Source organism: Candoia aspera, chromosome 1, assembly GCF_035149785.1.
Source record: "Candoia aspera isolate rCanAsp1 chromosome 1, rCanAsp1.hap2, whole genome shotgun sequence".
Classification (NCBI taxonomy): Eukaryota; Metazoa; Chordata; class Lepidosauria; order Squamata; family Boidae; genus Candoia; species Candoia aspera.
Genome location: NC_086153.1, coordinates 214,632,748 through 214,649,234, shown reverse-complemented (window position 1 = coordinate 214,649,234; position 16,487 = coordinate 214,632,748). Strand labels below are relative to the sequence as shown.

Below are 16,487 nucleotides of genomic sequence, written 5' to 3'. Positions count from 1 at the left end.
GAAATTGTTTCTAAACCCAATTTTTATATGTTTTTATAATTTATGAATTATTTTAGAAGGAAAATAGGGAAGAAACAGAGAAAGTATTTCTGTCTAAAATCAAATAAATTTCAATAGAAGGCAAGGTTATGTCATATTGTGAAAACTGTAATTACAGGGTCAATTGTTTTGCATGTTGTTAATCTTGCTACTTCCTTTCCCCTAATTTTCTTTTATTTATAAATTTAGCTGTATAGAGTAAGGTATATCTTCCAGGTAGAAATGGATATTTTCTGACTTAGAATGAAATCCTTAAGTAAGAAAAGATATGTGAAATCCATGATGTATTCTTGTTTGTGCACAGCACTGGCCTATCTTTTGCAATACTTCAAAATACGTGCTGATCTTGCACAATGTCACACAATGGCTGCATAGATATAGAATGGCAAGCATTCTCCAGAATCAAGTCCTCGTGTTTGGTGCCTATGCAATCTCTTTATCAGCAATTCATATAAAAGCCCCACTCCAAGAATTTCTTCCTATAGCACAACTTTGGGTTCAACTCATAATGTAGTATTTTTTGTTAACACAACCAATCCATTGCAATTATATGCAGGTAAGATGTTGTGGGTGGTGGGGGTATAGCTTTAATACTGGCCCAGAGCCTTTTTTCTAATTTTGGTACCAGACACATTCAAAACAAAATGTTGTGAAGCTGTTACATTATTTTTGCTTTTATTGTTGTTTTTAAAATAATTATTGTGGCAGTCTTAAATGAGAAACATAGAGTATATTTAGGCTGTTGGGTAGCATGCAAATCATATTCACTAGAGAAGTCACAGGCACTTTCTCAAGTATACACAATAGAAACATTTTTTTAAAAAAAAATTTCCCCAAATTTCAAATGGTTTGGGAGAGGAAAAGTTTTATATTGGTTTTTTTTTACTTTACTAAATAAAATATAATAATGATAACAGAAACATGATACATACAGGACAAATATTAACAAAACATATATAGTCTAAATTAACAGTTAATAATATAAACACAATATATATAATATAGCATTGTAGGTTGTACAATAGTATTATGTAATATTTTTCAACTTTATCTCATGCATGAAGGATAATTCTTGATATCTTTATGTGCTAGTCTTAGTCATTATATTTATATCTACAGTTTTTATTGACTGCCCACTTCACAAGGACTTGAGGTAACTGCATCTTGGATCAGCAGCAATTGCTTTAAATCATGTTATAATCTAGCTATTTCAAACCAAAGTATAGCAGTAACAGGATAAACCAAAACCATGTTAAGTCAACCATTCAACTCCTGAATTGCATCTCAGAAAGATTTATGCAGCTTCTTTAAGTCCCTTCAGAAATTTCCTAGGCAAGTCTGAAGATCTATAGAAGACACTTCTGCTGAGATAACTGGCAAAGTAAAGTGCCATCTCAGGAGGCAAACATTGGGGCAGTAGTAGCAACTTTTCCTAAGCTCCTTTCCCTTTTTCAGAACAAAGGTGTGTGCACTTGTATATTTTCAAAACCATCCTTTTGATCTCAGGTATGAAAGAACCAATCTTACTGCCAATACTAAAGTACAGTTCAAATGCTAACCCAGTGGGTTTTCTTACATGGAAAGTTCACCTTAACTTTTGCCTCAGGCAGCAGAATGTCTTTTGATTGGCCTTGCTTGTAAAGAGCATAATTAAATGGAACAGCTATGCTTTACCCATGAAAAAGCTGATTCTACAGTTAATAGAGCTTAAATTAATTAAGAGTTCTGTATTTGAAAATTATTAATTTAGGTAGGATTTCTGTTTTCTGAGGGAACGAAAAGGTGTTTTAATTAATATTTCATAGTTTAAATGTGGCCCATTAGTCTGATTACATGACTGAAAACAGTTGGGTAAGTATAATACATCAACGATAATGGATTATTCATTGTAAGTTACAAGGATCAGTAGGTTTTGTGACAATTTGCACACAGGTTTAATAACCTCCTTAAATTTAATGTTCCAGACTAACAGATAATGTGAAATGTGTTCAAACACAACAGGAACTTTTCTCTTCTTTTAGTATACATATAAGATCATCTTATATACTGTATATCCAGGAATTTTTTGCCCTTCCCCTAAAGGTTTTGTTGACATCCTAACAGCAATGTCCATAATTTCCTTCCACATTCAATCCATACTTGCTCTGCCAGAAAGAAGTAGGCACCAGTGGAGGCATCATATGTTGGTGTTGGGAGCACGTCAGGGCTCTACACTCCTTATGTTTAACTTCTACATGAGGTCACTGGGTGACGTCATCTACTGGTCTGGGGTCAGGTATCATCAATATGTGGATGACACCCAGTTATATATCTTTACCCCAGACAAACTAGGTGATGCTATCAAAGTCTTGATTATTTTTACTGTATTCTACTCAGAATTGTTGTTAGGGTTGGGTGGCCTTATAAATTTCTAAAATAAATAAAATAAAGCAAAGGCAGTGATTTTCTACCATTCTCCTTGCAGCCCTTCGCATTCCATCCCAGTCTATGTTAGAGGATATCCTAATACACTGCAGCATGAAGGTGGAAAATAATAAATAAATAAATACCTGAACAGTACCATCTTCCTTCAGTTTGAGTTACTGCTAAGCATATTTATCTGTCATATATTCTAGTACCCTACAAAATGGCCTAAACATAGGAGAAGCCCATGGGGCTAATACCTCAGAGACTACCAGGATGGAAATATATTTGAAACAACACAGCAGCACTGGTATTTATACTGTAATTATGCTGCTGCCTAACTTGATGGTGCATTTGTCAAATGAATTAAAGAAAGGGTGAAGCATATAGATTGGCAGTTCTATTACTCTGTCACATTTGTCCCTTTCACTTAAAGGTAGTTAAGTAGATACCGGAGAGGAAAATGATTTGACAAGAGTCAAAAAGAGCCTAAGTGCTAAAGCCACTGTGATGAGCATATAGAAATGTAACACAGTGATGAAGACTTTTTGATGTTGGAGTTTTTCAATGTAGATTTCTAGGAATATTTTTCAAACAGAAATGTGGCCAGCTATGCCATTTGGTCATGCAGGTTTCTCACCACAGACTTTAATAACTGAACATAAAATTCTCTAGTTATTATTGCAGCAAAGTCTGGTATATGTTTTTTTTTTTTTCCTTCAGCTTAATTTGATACTGCTGGCTAAGATAATGGTATACTTTCAAGATATTTTTCAGTACGGCCTAGTTGCATATTCATTACTTCTTTCTCCTATTATTTCACCTGATGCTAATGCATGCACAAAAAGTGATGAAATAAATAAAAAACCTACCCAGTATTATAAACCCATGTAACTAAATATAAATATGCAATGATCACACTACCTTTCAAGATCAAACTATATATGAACTTCTTTGATGTTTGAAAGAATGATTAACAGTTTCAGAGCCTAGATGCAGACAGAGAAACTGAAAAATGAGTAGAAAATGATGGGTTTTGAACCCAGCAGCTGTCAATCAAACACACAGTGCTTTTTTCACTCCAGTAAAAGGTCAAGAGAGAAGAATATATAAAACAAACAAAATACATGTTGCTCAATGGACAGTGAAGATAGTAAAGAGAAAGAGAGTTTCCCATTTACTGTTCTTTTTTTCATACAAAATTTTTGTGGGTTATCAATCAATCAATCAAACATTTTCTATATGTTATTGCAATGAAACTTCATTCTACTAGGCCTTGACGCGATGGACTTTCTATGCACCAAATTAAATATCTGTTGCAATTTATATTATTTGCATAATGATTTCATCATGAAAATGATCTAAATCTCCCATAATATCTTATTCTTCAGTTCATTTGATATTCCTGAATAACAAGCTCTCCTCTTGAGGCTCTGTGCCACTGCACTATTACTCTGATAAAATGAGGTTTCATTATTCTGTACATGCCAGGAATTGATAATATAGGGTACACTGGTGCCACAGTACCATGACACCCCTAAATGGCCTCTTGGATTTCTAACATTAAATTCACACACACACATACACACAACTGCCAAATTTGAGGTTTCTTCCATCCTGGGGATGAGATTGCTGAAATATTGTGAGATTCGGCAATCTGGTGATATTCAATCCATTTTCAAAAAAATGACGACTATACTACTGCGAAGATCATATGTTGGTAACTGTCATCTGAAAAAGTTGGCAACTCCTGATATTTATCCTTAGAATTCCATCAGTTCTGTTTTGAAAGAGATAAAGAAATTATCTGTTTTTAAGTTTGTTGACAATATTTAAACATTAAAAAAGCTGCCTAAATAAAGATGAATCTGGAATTCCCAGGAATCTAGATTTTGAATCAGAATTAAAATTCTGAATAGAATTAGAATTTGCAAAAAAGTAAAGACCTGCCCAACACATCTTATTTCACAAAGCAAGTTACAGGGATGTGACAATTAACAAATATAATTGCCTAAGATATAATGGTCAATTATGAGTTTGAAGCAAGTAAAATTGGAGAGACAAATTTTTCCATGGAAACAAAAGAATAAACTGCAAAGCCATCATCTTATTTTAGCAATATATGAATGAATTCTGCTTTTTGTCATTTTTAAATTTGGATTTATTGTATGTTATATTTACCTGTATTTCACTTATTTGTAACCAAACAGCTTTAGTTACATTTGAGTCTATTACAGTATAAAATCTTTCTGGTTTCAAGTAAAATTCAGTGTGTCTGGCTGGTTGTTTTTGTTTTTTGGGGCTACAGTAACCTGAAAGAGAGGCTTGTTAAAGGATAGAGGTAACAACATTATAGCTTGGCAGCTACACTTAAAGTTCCAAGGGGACAGAATGTAATTTGGAGATACCCAAAATCATCTTTAGTGGTGAAGAGAGGTTTCCTTACATTTTCCCAGGTCTTGGTAGAGCAGTGATCAGTCCTCCACTTAAGGTTTTCCCAAGATACCCAAGCACGAGGTAGCTGTCAGGGGGTTGGTAATAATGCAGGCCTTCCTCAGTCTATCAAGTATGTAAGTCATAGGCGGCCATATATAGCAGGGGAAAGAATAGTCCTTAGGCCAGAGAAGCTTTCCCAAAAAATGTAGAAGAAGAAAGAAAAAGGACTCCCTAGACAGTCTGGTAGGGTATCCATGTTGGAAGAAATTAATTAAAATGAAACACGGCAAATCCCTTTCATCTCCTTTAAAACCTCATCTATAACACTAAGCATCCATTCCATTCTTCACCTCATCTCTTCATTCCAGAGCTGTAAGTGTAATGGGAATGTAGGGACAAACGAAGAACTATATTGTCTGTCTTTGAAACTTACAGGTAATACTGGCAATGAATCAACTCTGTTTAATACATATCCATGATGCATTTCAACAATTATTACATCTGTTCTCCAAGGGGCTAATTTTCTAGGCAATATCAATTAAAGAAATAGAGATTGTCACTAGGGGACTCCTTAATTAAAACAAAAATTTGTGGGTGGGAGAGGTGTATTCAGGAGTTTCATTTAAGGTGTTTTGTTTCCAGAGTCTCATGTTAATCATAATTTATTGGACAAAATACACAAATGCAACAGGAGTAAGTACAGCACACAGAATCTTAGGAAAATGGAAAAGAGCTCCATATTATCTCTGCTCTGTTTCAGCTTCAGTGATGTCATTATCCATCCGACAGAACTGTTCCACTGTTTCAATTTTTACAACTACATCTTGCCTAGGGAACTAATATATCTCAATTGATGCTTAACTGGATATAACAATCCAGGTAGGTAATGCCACATATTAATCAGAATCCAATAGGAATGTGCCCCCTCCCATGCAGATGTTCACCTTTGCTGACTTGGAGCAGCAACTGACATCAACACTGATATAAAAGAGGTCCCAGGTAGTTTCAGAACTGCTGATGTGTCAAAAAAAATTGTTCTGAATTATTTGAGATATATAGAAAACTGACCTCATCGGTTACAGTCAGAATATTCTCTTCTATGGATTACAATTAATCAATCTATCATCCAATGTTTGTAGCTATTTCTATATTTGTATATAATTTGAAGCAGAAGAGCTCTTTTGAAAGAAATGTTCTAAGTTCAGTTATATGGAATTAAATATAACATTTTAAGTAAGAGGTGCCCACCCAAAAAGCTTTGGTTATGGCTCACAAAGCGCCTCCAAAAATTGTTGCTGACATGAAATTTTTAATGTGACAGAAAGAGAAAATTATCACATGAATGAGAAGCTGTTGTTCTTAGTGTTTGTCTGGGTTACTGCAGACAAACTGTAATAATTGCTTTGCCCAATTCTTACTGTAAAACTATCAATGCATAATGTGATAGTGGTTGTTCATCAGGCTTGTTGCAGAGCCTGACCATGGTTAGGGTTGAGAAGGAACAACTGGCTCAAGACTGCTTAGCTGGCTTCCTTAACCATTACACCATCACGCTACAATAGGTACACGGGAAGTCACCATCAATAAATTGTTTTGGCTAGTTTAATTGGTTTTTAAAATATTTCTGCAAGCTCCCCTTTGGTGTTTATTCTAAACCAATTATGCCAAGAAAGCAAGGCAGCAAATTTATCAATGAACCCAGTCTTAATCCTTCTAGTAAATTTCATAGTTCCTAGTTCCAAGACTGATTTTCACTGTTTATATAAATAACATGTGCCAATCTCTTGCCTCCCATCTTGTTAAGGATGCTCACATCCTCTGGGCTCAAGTGAGCCTTTACTTTCCCCCTTCCCATATACACACAGAGACATTACACTGCAACCTACAAGCATGGTTAAAGCTATTGTGAAAAGTATCTGGTAAAGATTTTGTAAAAACAACAGAAGGATTACTTCTCTGTGTAACATGGTTGTGTGTGTGTGTGTGTGTGTTTGTTAATGACAGGCAAATCCACACAGCATGTACTGAAAATGTAGATGAAGGTAATGTTAGCAATATGTTTTCTTTTTCTTTTCTGTGGAGGAGATTTCCAGAACCTGTGCTAGCTTCGGGGGCATGGCACTGTTGCTGTTTTTTTTTTTTTTTTTAATTCCTATTGGTCAGCTGGAGGATAAATGAATTGCTGATACTGTTCCCTGCCTATTCTCAATCTTTGAGGCCAGCAGGAGTGAAGATGATCAATGGCTGGCTTCAAACTGTTTAGTGACCAATTGGAACATGGAAAAGACAGCAAAACCTGTCTTTCTGGAGACCCTAGTCTGTTTTAGCATCTTATGGCACTTCAGAAATGAACAATGATATTATTATATATTTGTGTACATTGTAATTCATTTCTTGAGATGCGTTAATGAGTTACTAGCTCATAGTAACTACTAATGTGCTACACATGGTTTAGGGGGAAACGGAGTTGTAGCAAGTGAAGTTGTGAGGAAGTAAGATGCAGAAATAGTCATTATTAGTCATTCCCCAATAGTATGCAAGAATACAGTGGAAAAACAGCCCAGGTCAAAATGTAAGGCAAAAGTTGTAATGTAATATAAAAAAGTTGTGATGTGATATAAAGTGTCAGAATAAATCATGAATAATATAATGATAAGTCTGTATTCAAATAGATAAATTCCTAGATCTGTATTATTGTTCTAAACATGATATATTGAGAAATATTGTGATTATATAACTCTGAGAGAAATTGTCAGGATTAATACAAAACGAAAACCAGGACTATGAAGACTATAACAATAATCTTCTTGAAAGACACATGTTTACTTTTTAATGCTATGGCAGCTATAGAGATGATAGCCTCCCAAAGTAAGGATTACTAAACATTGCAGAATGATGTTTTGCTGTTTATAAATTCCCTATACTCTATGCTATTTTCTGGTAAAAGCAAAAACTTACATTAAAATGAAAATTTGGGTAATTAAGCCATACACAGTGAATTCATGGTTCTGATATACAGATTCCAGCTCCTTAAGGATTCATATTTAATTAACCTTCTTCATCTAATCATATACTTTTCTCAAATATAATTCTACAAATTGCCAATAAGGTACATAATAAGACCAGAGCACAAAAATCCAAATAGCAGCATGGCGAGAAATTCATTGCCAAGGAAGGAAGGAAGGAAGGAAGGAAGGAAGGAAGGAAGGAAGGAAGGAAGGAAGGAAGGAAGGAAGGAAGGAAGGAAGGAAGGAAGGAAGGAAGGAAGGAAGGAAGGAAGGAAGGAAGGAAGGAAGGAAGGAAGGAAGGAAGGAAGGAAGGAAGGAAGGAAGGAAGGAAGGAAGGAAGGAAGGAAGGAAGGAAGGAAGGAAGGAAGGAAGGAAGGAAGGAAGGAAGGAAGGAAGGAAGGAAGGAAGGAAGGAAGGAAGGAAGGAAGGAAGGAAGGAAGGAAGGAAGGAAGGTTCAACCCTGGGACTGATTTGTAATTTTAACTTAGTTATTGAGATATGGGTTTCACAATATATTCAATAAGCAGTTTATCTTGTTAGTGTTATTACTGTTTATCTAGTCCTCTACTAGGACTAGAATTAAGAAGCAACATACAAGAAACCTTCAGCAAAGGATCGTTACCTTGTCGTGGTGCTGGAGCTTGAGCACCTCAATGATGCCATGAGCTAAACCGTGAAGGGCCACCCAAGACGGGAAGGTCATGACAGAGAGGTCAGACTAAATGCGATCCCTGGGGAAGGTAATGGCAACCCACCCCAGTATTCTTGCCGTGAAAACTAAATGGATCAGTACAACCAGAGATATGTCGGTATACCATCGGAAGGTGAGACCCCCAGGTCGGAAGATGGTCAAAATGCTACTGGGGAGGAACAGAGGATGAGCTCAACTAGCCCCAGACGTGATGACGCAGCTAGCTCAAAGCCGAAAGGACGGCTAGCGGCTGACGGTGCTGGTGGTGAACGGCGAATCCGATGTTCTAAGGATCAACACACCATCGGAACCTGGAATGTAAGATCTATGAGCCAGGGCAAATTGGATGTGGTTATTGGTGAGATGTCAAGATTAAAGATAGACATTCTGGGCGTCAGTGAACTGAAATGGACTGGAATGGGCCACTTCACATCAAATGACCACCAGATCTACTACTGTGGACAAGAGGACCACAGAAGAAATGGAGTAGCCTTCATAATTAATAGTAAAGTGGCTAAAGCAGTGCTTGGATACAACCCAAAAAACGACAGAATGATCTCAATTCGAATTCAGGGCAAGCCATCTAACATCACAGTGATCCAAATATACGCCCCAACCACAAATGCTGAAGAAGCTGAAGTAGAGCAGTTCTATGAGGATCTGCAGCACCTACTGGACAACACGCCTAAAAGAGATGTTATTTTCATCACAGGAGACTGGAATGCTAAGGTGGGCAGTCAAATGACACCTCGAATTACAGGTAAGTATGGCCTGGGAGAACAAAATGAAGCAGGACATAGGCTGATAGAATTTTGCCAAGACAATTCACTCTGCATAACAAACACTCTCTTCCAACAACCTAAGAGACGGCTTTATACATGGACTTCACCAGATGGACAACACCGAAATCAGATTGATTACATCCTTTGCAGCCAAAGGTGGCGGACATCTGTACAGTCGGTAAAAACAAGGCCTGGAGCTGACTGTAGTTCAGATCACGAACTTCTTCTTGCACAATTTAGGATCAGACTCAAGAGATTAGGGAAGACCCACAGATCAGCTAGATATGAGCTCACTAATATTCCTAAGGAATATGCAGTGCAGGTGAAGAATAGATTTAAGGGACTGGACTTAGTAGATAGGGTCCCGGAAGAACTCTGGACAGAAGTTGGCAGCATTGTCCAGGAGGCAGCAACAAAATACATCCCAAAGAAAGAGAAAACCAAGAAGGCAAAATGGCTGTCTGCTGAGACACTAGAAGTAGCCCAAGAAAGAAGGAAAGCAAAAGGCAACAGTGATAGGGGGAGATATGCCCAATTAAATGCAAAATTCCAGAGGTTAGCCAGAAGAGATAAGGAATTATTTTTAAACAAGCAATGCGCGGAAGTGGAAGAAGACAATAGAATAGGAAGGACAAGACACCTCTTCCAGAAAATTAGAAACATTGGAGGTAAATTCCAGGCAAAAATGGGTATGATCAAAAACAAAGATGGCAAGGACCTAACAGAAGAAGAAGAGATCAAGAAAAGGTGGCAAGAATATACAGAAGACCTGTATAGGAAGGATAACAATATCAGGGATAGCTTTGACGGTGTGGTCAGTGAGCTAGAGCCAGACATCCTGAAGAGTGAGGTTGAGTGGGCCTTAAGAAGCATTGCTAATAACAAGGCAACAGGAGACGACGGCATCCCAGCTGAACTGTTCAAAATCTTGCAAGATGATGCTGTCAAGGTAATGCATGCTATATGCCAGCAAATTTGGAAAACACAAGAATGGCCATCAGACTGGAAAAAATCAACTTATATCCCCATACCAAAAAAGGGAAACACTAAAGAATGTTCAAACTATCGAACAGTGGCACTCATTTCACATGCCAGTAAGGTAATGCTCAAGATCCTGCAAGGTAGACTTCAGCAATTCATGGAGCGAGAATTGCCAGATGTACAAGCTGGGTTTAGAAAAGGCAGAGGAACTAGAGACCAAATTGCCAATATCCGCTGGATAATGGAAAAAGCCAGGGAGTTTCAGAAAAACATCTATTTCTGTTTTATTGACTATTCTAAAGCCTTTGACTGTGTGGACCATAACAAATTGTGGCAAGTTCTTAGTGGTATGGGGATACCAAGTCATCTTGTCTGCCTCCTGAGGAATCTGTATAAAGACCAAGTAGCAACAGTAAGAACAGATCACGGAACAACAGACTGGTTTACGATTGGGAAAGGAGTACGGCAGGGCTGTATCCTCTCACCCTACCTATTCAACTTGTATGCAGAACACATCATGCGACAAGCTGGCCTTGAGGAATCCAAGGCTGGAGTTAAAATCTCTGGAAGAAACATTAACAATCTCAGATATGCAGATGATACCACTTTGATGGCTGAAAGCGAAGAGGAACTGAGGAGCCTTATGATGAAGGTGAAAGAAGAAAGTGCAAAAGCTGGTTTGCAGCTAAACCTCAAAAAAACCAAGATTATGGCAACCAGCTTGATTGATAACTGGCAAATAGAGGGAGAAAATGTAGAAGCAGTGAAAGACTTTGTATTCCTAGGTGCGAAGATTACTGCAGATGCTGACTGCAGTCAGGAAATCAGAAGACGCTTAATCCTTGGGAGAAGAGCAATGACAAATCTCGATAAAATAGTTAAGAGCAGAGACATCACGCTGACAACAAAGGCCCGCATAGTTAAAGCAATGGTGTTCCCCGTAGTAACATATGGCTGCGAGAGCTGGACCATAAGGAAGGCTGAGAGAAGGAAGATCGATGCTTTTGAACTGTGGTGTTGGAGGAAAATTCTGAGAGTGCCTTGGACTGCACGAAGATCAAACCAGTCCATCCTCCAGGAAATAAAGCCAGACTGCTCACTTGAGGGAATGATATTAAAGGCCAAACTGAAATACTTTGGCCACATAATGAGAAGACAGGACAGCCTGGAGAAGATGTTGATGCTAGGGAGAGTGGAAGGCAAAAGGAAGAGGGGCCGACCAAGGGCAAGGTGGATGGATGATATTCTAGAGGTGACGGACTCGTCCCTGAGGGAGCTGGGGGTGTTGACGACCGACAGGAAGCTCTGGCGTGGGCTGGTCCATGAAGTCACGAAGAGTCGGAAGCGACTAAACGAATAAACAACAACAAAATACAAGAAACATCATTCTGTTCATGGTTAGAGAGGGTTATCTATGAACTGAACAAAAGGCTTTGAAGCACACACATGTACATAAGCACTTTTAATATATTTACAGTATTTACAACAAAGCTCCATTATCTTTAATTATGCATTTTGACATATTTCTCCTTTAAATTGTAAACAACATTTTTATCAACGGTTTGCTAAATCTTTTAAGGATATTAAATTTTTATTTTTAATGATATAAACGTATAATTCAAGCTCTTCCAAAACACGAATGCATATTGTACAGTAATTATATATTTAAGATATTGTATACTGAATAATTAATGAAGAGTAGTCTTCAGCAATGGAAATAGTTATCTAACATATTATTGAAAATTATTTTTTAAGCATGCGCAGTATAAGTAATGTCACTTGTTTTGCAATGAATTTAAACAATCTCAAATCAACTATAGTTGTGACAGAAGAAAAGTCTTAATACTATTTCCTAATCCTGTGACTATGACATAATATTCAGGCATATTGGTACTCCATGAACTCTATTATATACTGATTCATTTTCTTTATTACATTCAGATTGCTTATGATTAATGGAAGAAAATCTTCCAGCTTTGTACACAGACTTCACAGACGCACAAAGGATGAAGTAAGGAAAGACAAGGAACACTTCCAATATGCAAATTATAATAACTAAATGTAAAAATAAGATTTATAGTTTTCTAACAGATTATATAGTTTATTTCTGCTTATTGTCCTTATTGTTCTGCTTATTGTTGCATTATAAAGAAAGTGACATTTATCTCTTAATTCATACTACAACCTGGATTGAAGGAAAACAAGAATGTACACACTTCTCTTCGTGTTATCTGTGCCTCCTGCTACCTATTTTTGAAACATGGTTCCCTTAATATCAGACCTTGTGCCTGCTGAGTAGTCAGGGTAGATACTTTAAACAGAGAAGCACCAGAAGTTGTCCAGAAAAGTTTTCTTTTAATGCTTTACCTTGGAAGTTTTCAAATGTGGTTCCACGGGGACTCTGACTGGGGAAAAAAATGGTTCCATGGCCTGAAAACCTCTATGCATCTTATTAATATAAGAACTAGACTTTAAATGTTAAACAAATTGTCTTGCTGTGGTTTGTTCACTACTTAAAAATTGTTTTGGTAATGAAAGTTGGATGCTGGTTTTAGTGAGCATACACTGAGTTGTGACATTAACAACCAGAAATTACACCACAATGGAAAGACATTTTCTTTCCTCCCCAATTTAATAGCCCAAGTGACAATACTCTGAGGTTAGCACATGGCCAACTATAATGTTTAATATTTTTATTTCCATTAATGTTTCTATTATTCTGCCAAATCCAGGTTCAATGCATATTTAAAAGATTTTTTTTATAAAAATGTGTGACTTTTATCAATATATTTCAACATTCTTTTTGAAACTATGTTTATTTTTCCCAGATAAATCAGCTGTAATCCTTGGGGTTCCTCCTGAGTCTGGTTCCCTGGTCAGTTATCACTCAGTTCTGCTGTCAGTGCTTCCTCCTCCTTTTTGTGGGACTTTTGTACAGGAATCCCCTATAGTCCTACTCCATGCAGAGAACTGTATCCACCCCACTCCCAAGTTTTTCCTAAGGTTCACCAATCTTTTGAGTGACATGGAATGAAGAGTTGAAATATGAAAAGAAATTCAGCTGAATTGGTAAAAGGATGTTGTGGAAATGGAAGCTCTCAGTAGATATCCACTGAATTGGGGTTGATTTCCTCTCTCCTATTACTGCATTCTACATGCTGCTATCCCATCCCCTGTCCAACTCTCCTGACAGCTTTTCAAGGTATACAGAGGAGAGAGAATAATAACGCTCCTTCTATATTCAGTGTTACAAGCATTTGTTTGGATACAAGTTATAAAGTTTGACATCCGTGAATAGAGATGGACTGGGAATGGATATTTTGGGTCAGAAGATAACACTATTTATTGCTCAGGACATGAAAAACAAAGACTGAATGATGTTGCTTTTATAGTTAGGAAGAAAAATATCAATTAGATTTCATGGACAATCCTTTAATTTGACAATCTTTTAAGTTTATGTTCTAACCACTGATACAGAAAAAGAGGAAGTTGATGAGTTTTATGATCAAGTTCAATTTGAAATCAACAGAACAAGCAAGCAAGATGTGCTGCTTGTGACTGGAGACTGGAATGCCAAAGTTGGAAGCATGAAAGAGGAAAATGTAGTTTGATTGTATGGCTTAGGAAACTGGAATGAAGCAGGAGACCAACTTATCAATTTATGCCACTCCAATGACTTCTTCATAGTAACACTGTGTTCAAACAAACAAAATGATGCCACTATATATGGATATCACCAGATGGAGTATACAGAAATCAAATTTACTATGCTATCACTAAAAAAGGATGGAGAAGCTCAGTTATAGCATCAAAGACATGGCCAGGTACCGACTACAGAACAGATCATGAACTGCTCATGTGCAGACTCCAAGTTAAGCTAAAGAAGAAGAAAGCCAGTTAGTTTCCATGATATGATCTTGAACATATACCCACCATTTTCAAGAACATCAGGAATCACTTTGGAGTCTTGAACCTCATTGATAGAGAACCAGAGGAATTATGGAATGAACCTAAAGAAGTTATTAAGGATGCATGTGAAAAGAGACTGGCAAATATGAAAAAAGAGAAGAAAGCAAACTAGATGTCAGAACAAACTGTGGAAATTGCCAAGAAAAAAAGCAAAAGCCAAGAAAGATAGAAATCTGAGAAAGGAACTTAACAGTGTCAGAGAGCTGTTAGAAGAGACAAGGAGCAGTATTACAGCAACACTGTAGAGGCCTCAAAGATGGAAACAGACATAAAAAAATATGGAAAGTCTTTCAAAAGATCTCTGAACCCAGAAGGAGTTTCCAACCTCAAACTGGTATGCTAAGGGACACCAATGGACAAATAGTAACCAATTCAGAGGAGATTAAACTAAGATGGAAGGAGTATACTGAAACACTGTACACTGTACACAACACAACATCTAAGATACCTTAGAAGATATTCCTTACTTACAAGAACCTCTAGTACTAGAAGGTGAAGTTAGATCAGCACCCTGGTCATTACCAAGTCAGAAGGCTACAGGAACTGATGGGATACCCACAGAACAATGACAAGCAACAGAAGAATCAGTCAAGTTGCTAACCAAGTTATGCCAGCAAATGACACAGTAGCCAACCAATTGGAAGAGGCTAATCTATATGCCAATACAGGAAAAAAAAAAAAAGACCAACAGAGTGTGCAATCTATCGTACAATATCCGTAATTTCACATTCTAGCAAAGTCATGCTTAGAATCTTCCAATGCAGATTAGAGCCCTGCATGGAAAAAGAGATGCCAGATGTTCAAGCTGGCTTTAGAAAAGGCTGAGGAACATGAGACGTTATTGCTGATGCATGCTGGATAATTGAGAAAGCTGAAGAATACCAAAAAGAAGTCAGTATGCAGTTCACTGATTATAGAAAGGCTTTCATTGCGTTGATCATGTCAAACTGTGGAAAGTGCTCAGAAAAATGGAAATCCCAGAACATCTCTTCTCATGAGAAACTTATGTAGAGGTCAGGAAGCCATGGTGCAGACAGAACATGGTGAAACAGATGGGCTCCAGGTTGGCAAAGGAGTGAGAAAAAGCTGTATACTCTCCCCTTATTTATTCATCCTATATGTCAGATATATATTAAGGGAAGCTGGACTGAAAGAAGATAAATGTGGTTTTAAAACTGGAGGAGGAAACCTTAATAACCTGTGTTATACTGATGATACAATGCAAAGGACCTAGTAATAAAAGTCAAGGAACTATCCACACCAGAGGAATGGCTGGTGAAGATGACAGAATTTGCAGAGATGGCAAAATTGATCTATCTGATTAGAGAAAGGACAATAACTACATTTATTAGTGACTTAGGGACCCTTAGGGACTTTTTGCTGAAAAAAGAAAAAAAATGAACTCTGGAAAGAAGGAAATTATGTTGTAAACTTAGAGAGGATAACATTTAATGTACTTGTAACTGCTGTTAAGAAGATCAGAAGCCACTTCTTTATAACCTTTTCTTTTCTTTTTCTTCTCTATTTCTTTCTTTGTACTTTTTTCACTTATTTATTTTCTTTATTCTTTCAAATTTTTTATTGTTTATATTCTTTTAAAAATTTCTTAAATAAATAAATATATATATATATATATATATATATATTTAAGGAGCACAGTAAAAAATGGAACTGAAATTAAATATAAAGAAGACTAAACTAATGACAACATACAGAACAACCAGCCTTAGAATTTACAATTAAGATATCAAAGTGGTGGATAGCTTTTGCCTTTTAGGATCAACCACCAGCAGTAAAGGAGCAAGCAGTCAAGAAATATGCTGCAGACTTGGTAGAGCAGCCATGAAGGCCATGGAAAAGATTCAGATGTCATGATGTGTCTAAACCCACAAAGATCAGGAGCATACAAGCCATGGTGTTACCTGTGATAATTTAAGGAAGCAAAAGTTGGACTTTGAAGAAGCAAGATAAATGAAGAAGAGTATTGGAGAAGACTCTTGAGAATACCATGGACAGACAAGAAAACAAACCAATGAATCATCAAACAAATAAACTCAGTTCTCACTCATAGAACAAATGACCAGGCTCAAATTATTCTACTTTGAAATATTATGCAAAGATCTAGTTCTCTGGAGAAGACTCTAATACTGGAAAAGGTGGAAAGAAGGAAGAGGATGA

At 36.9% G+C, this 16,487-nt stretch overlaps 1 protein-coding gene across 4 annotated transcripts in view; it reads right to left on the bottom strand.

Moving 5' to 3' along the window:
* The window catches only part of DPP10 (dipeptidyl peptidase like 10), a 202,977-nt gene that overhangs the window by 78,737 nt on the left and 107,753 nt on the right, over nucleotides 1-16,487 (bottom strand). The gene's annotated exons all lie outside the window — the stretch shown is intronic.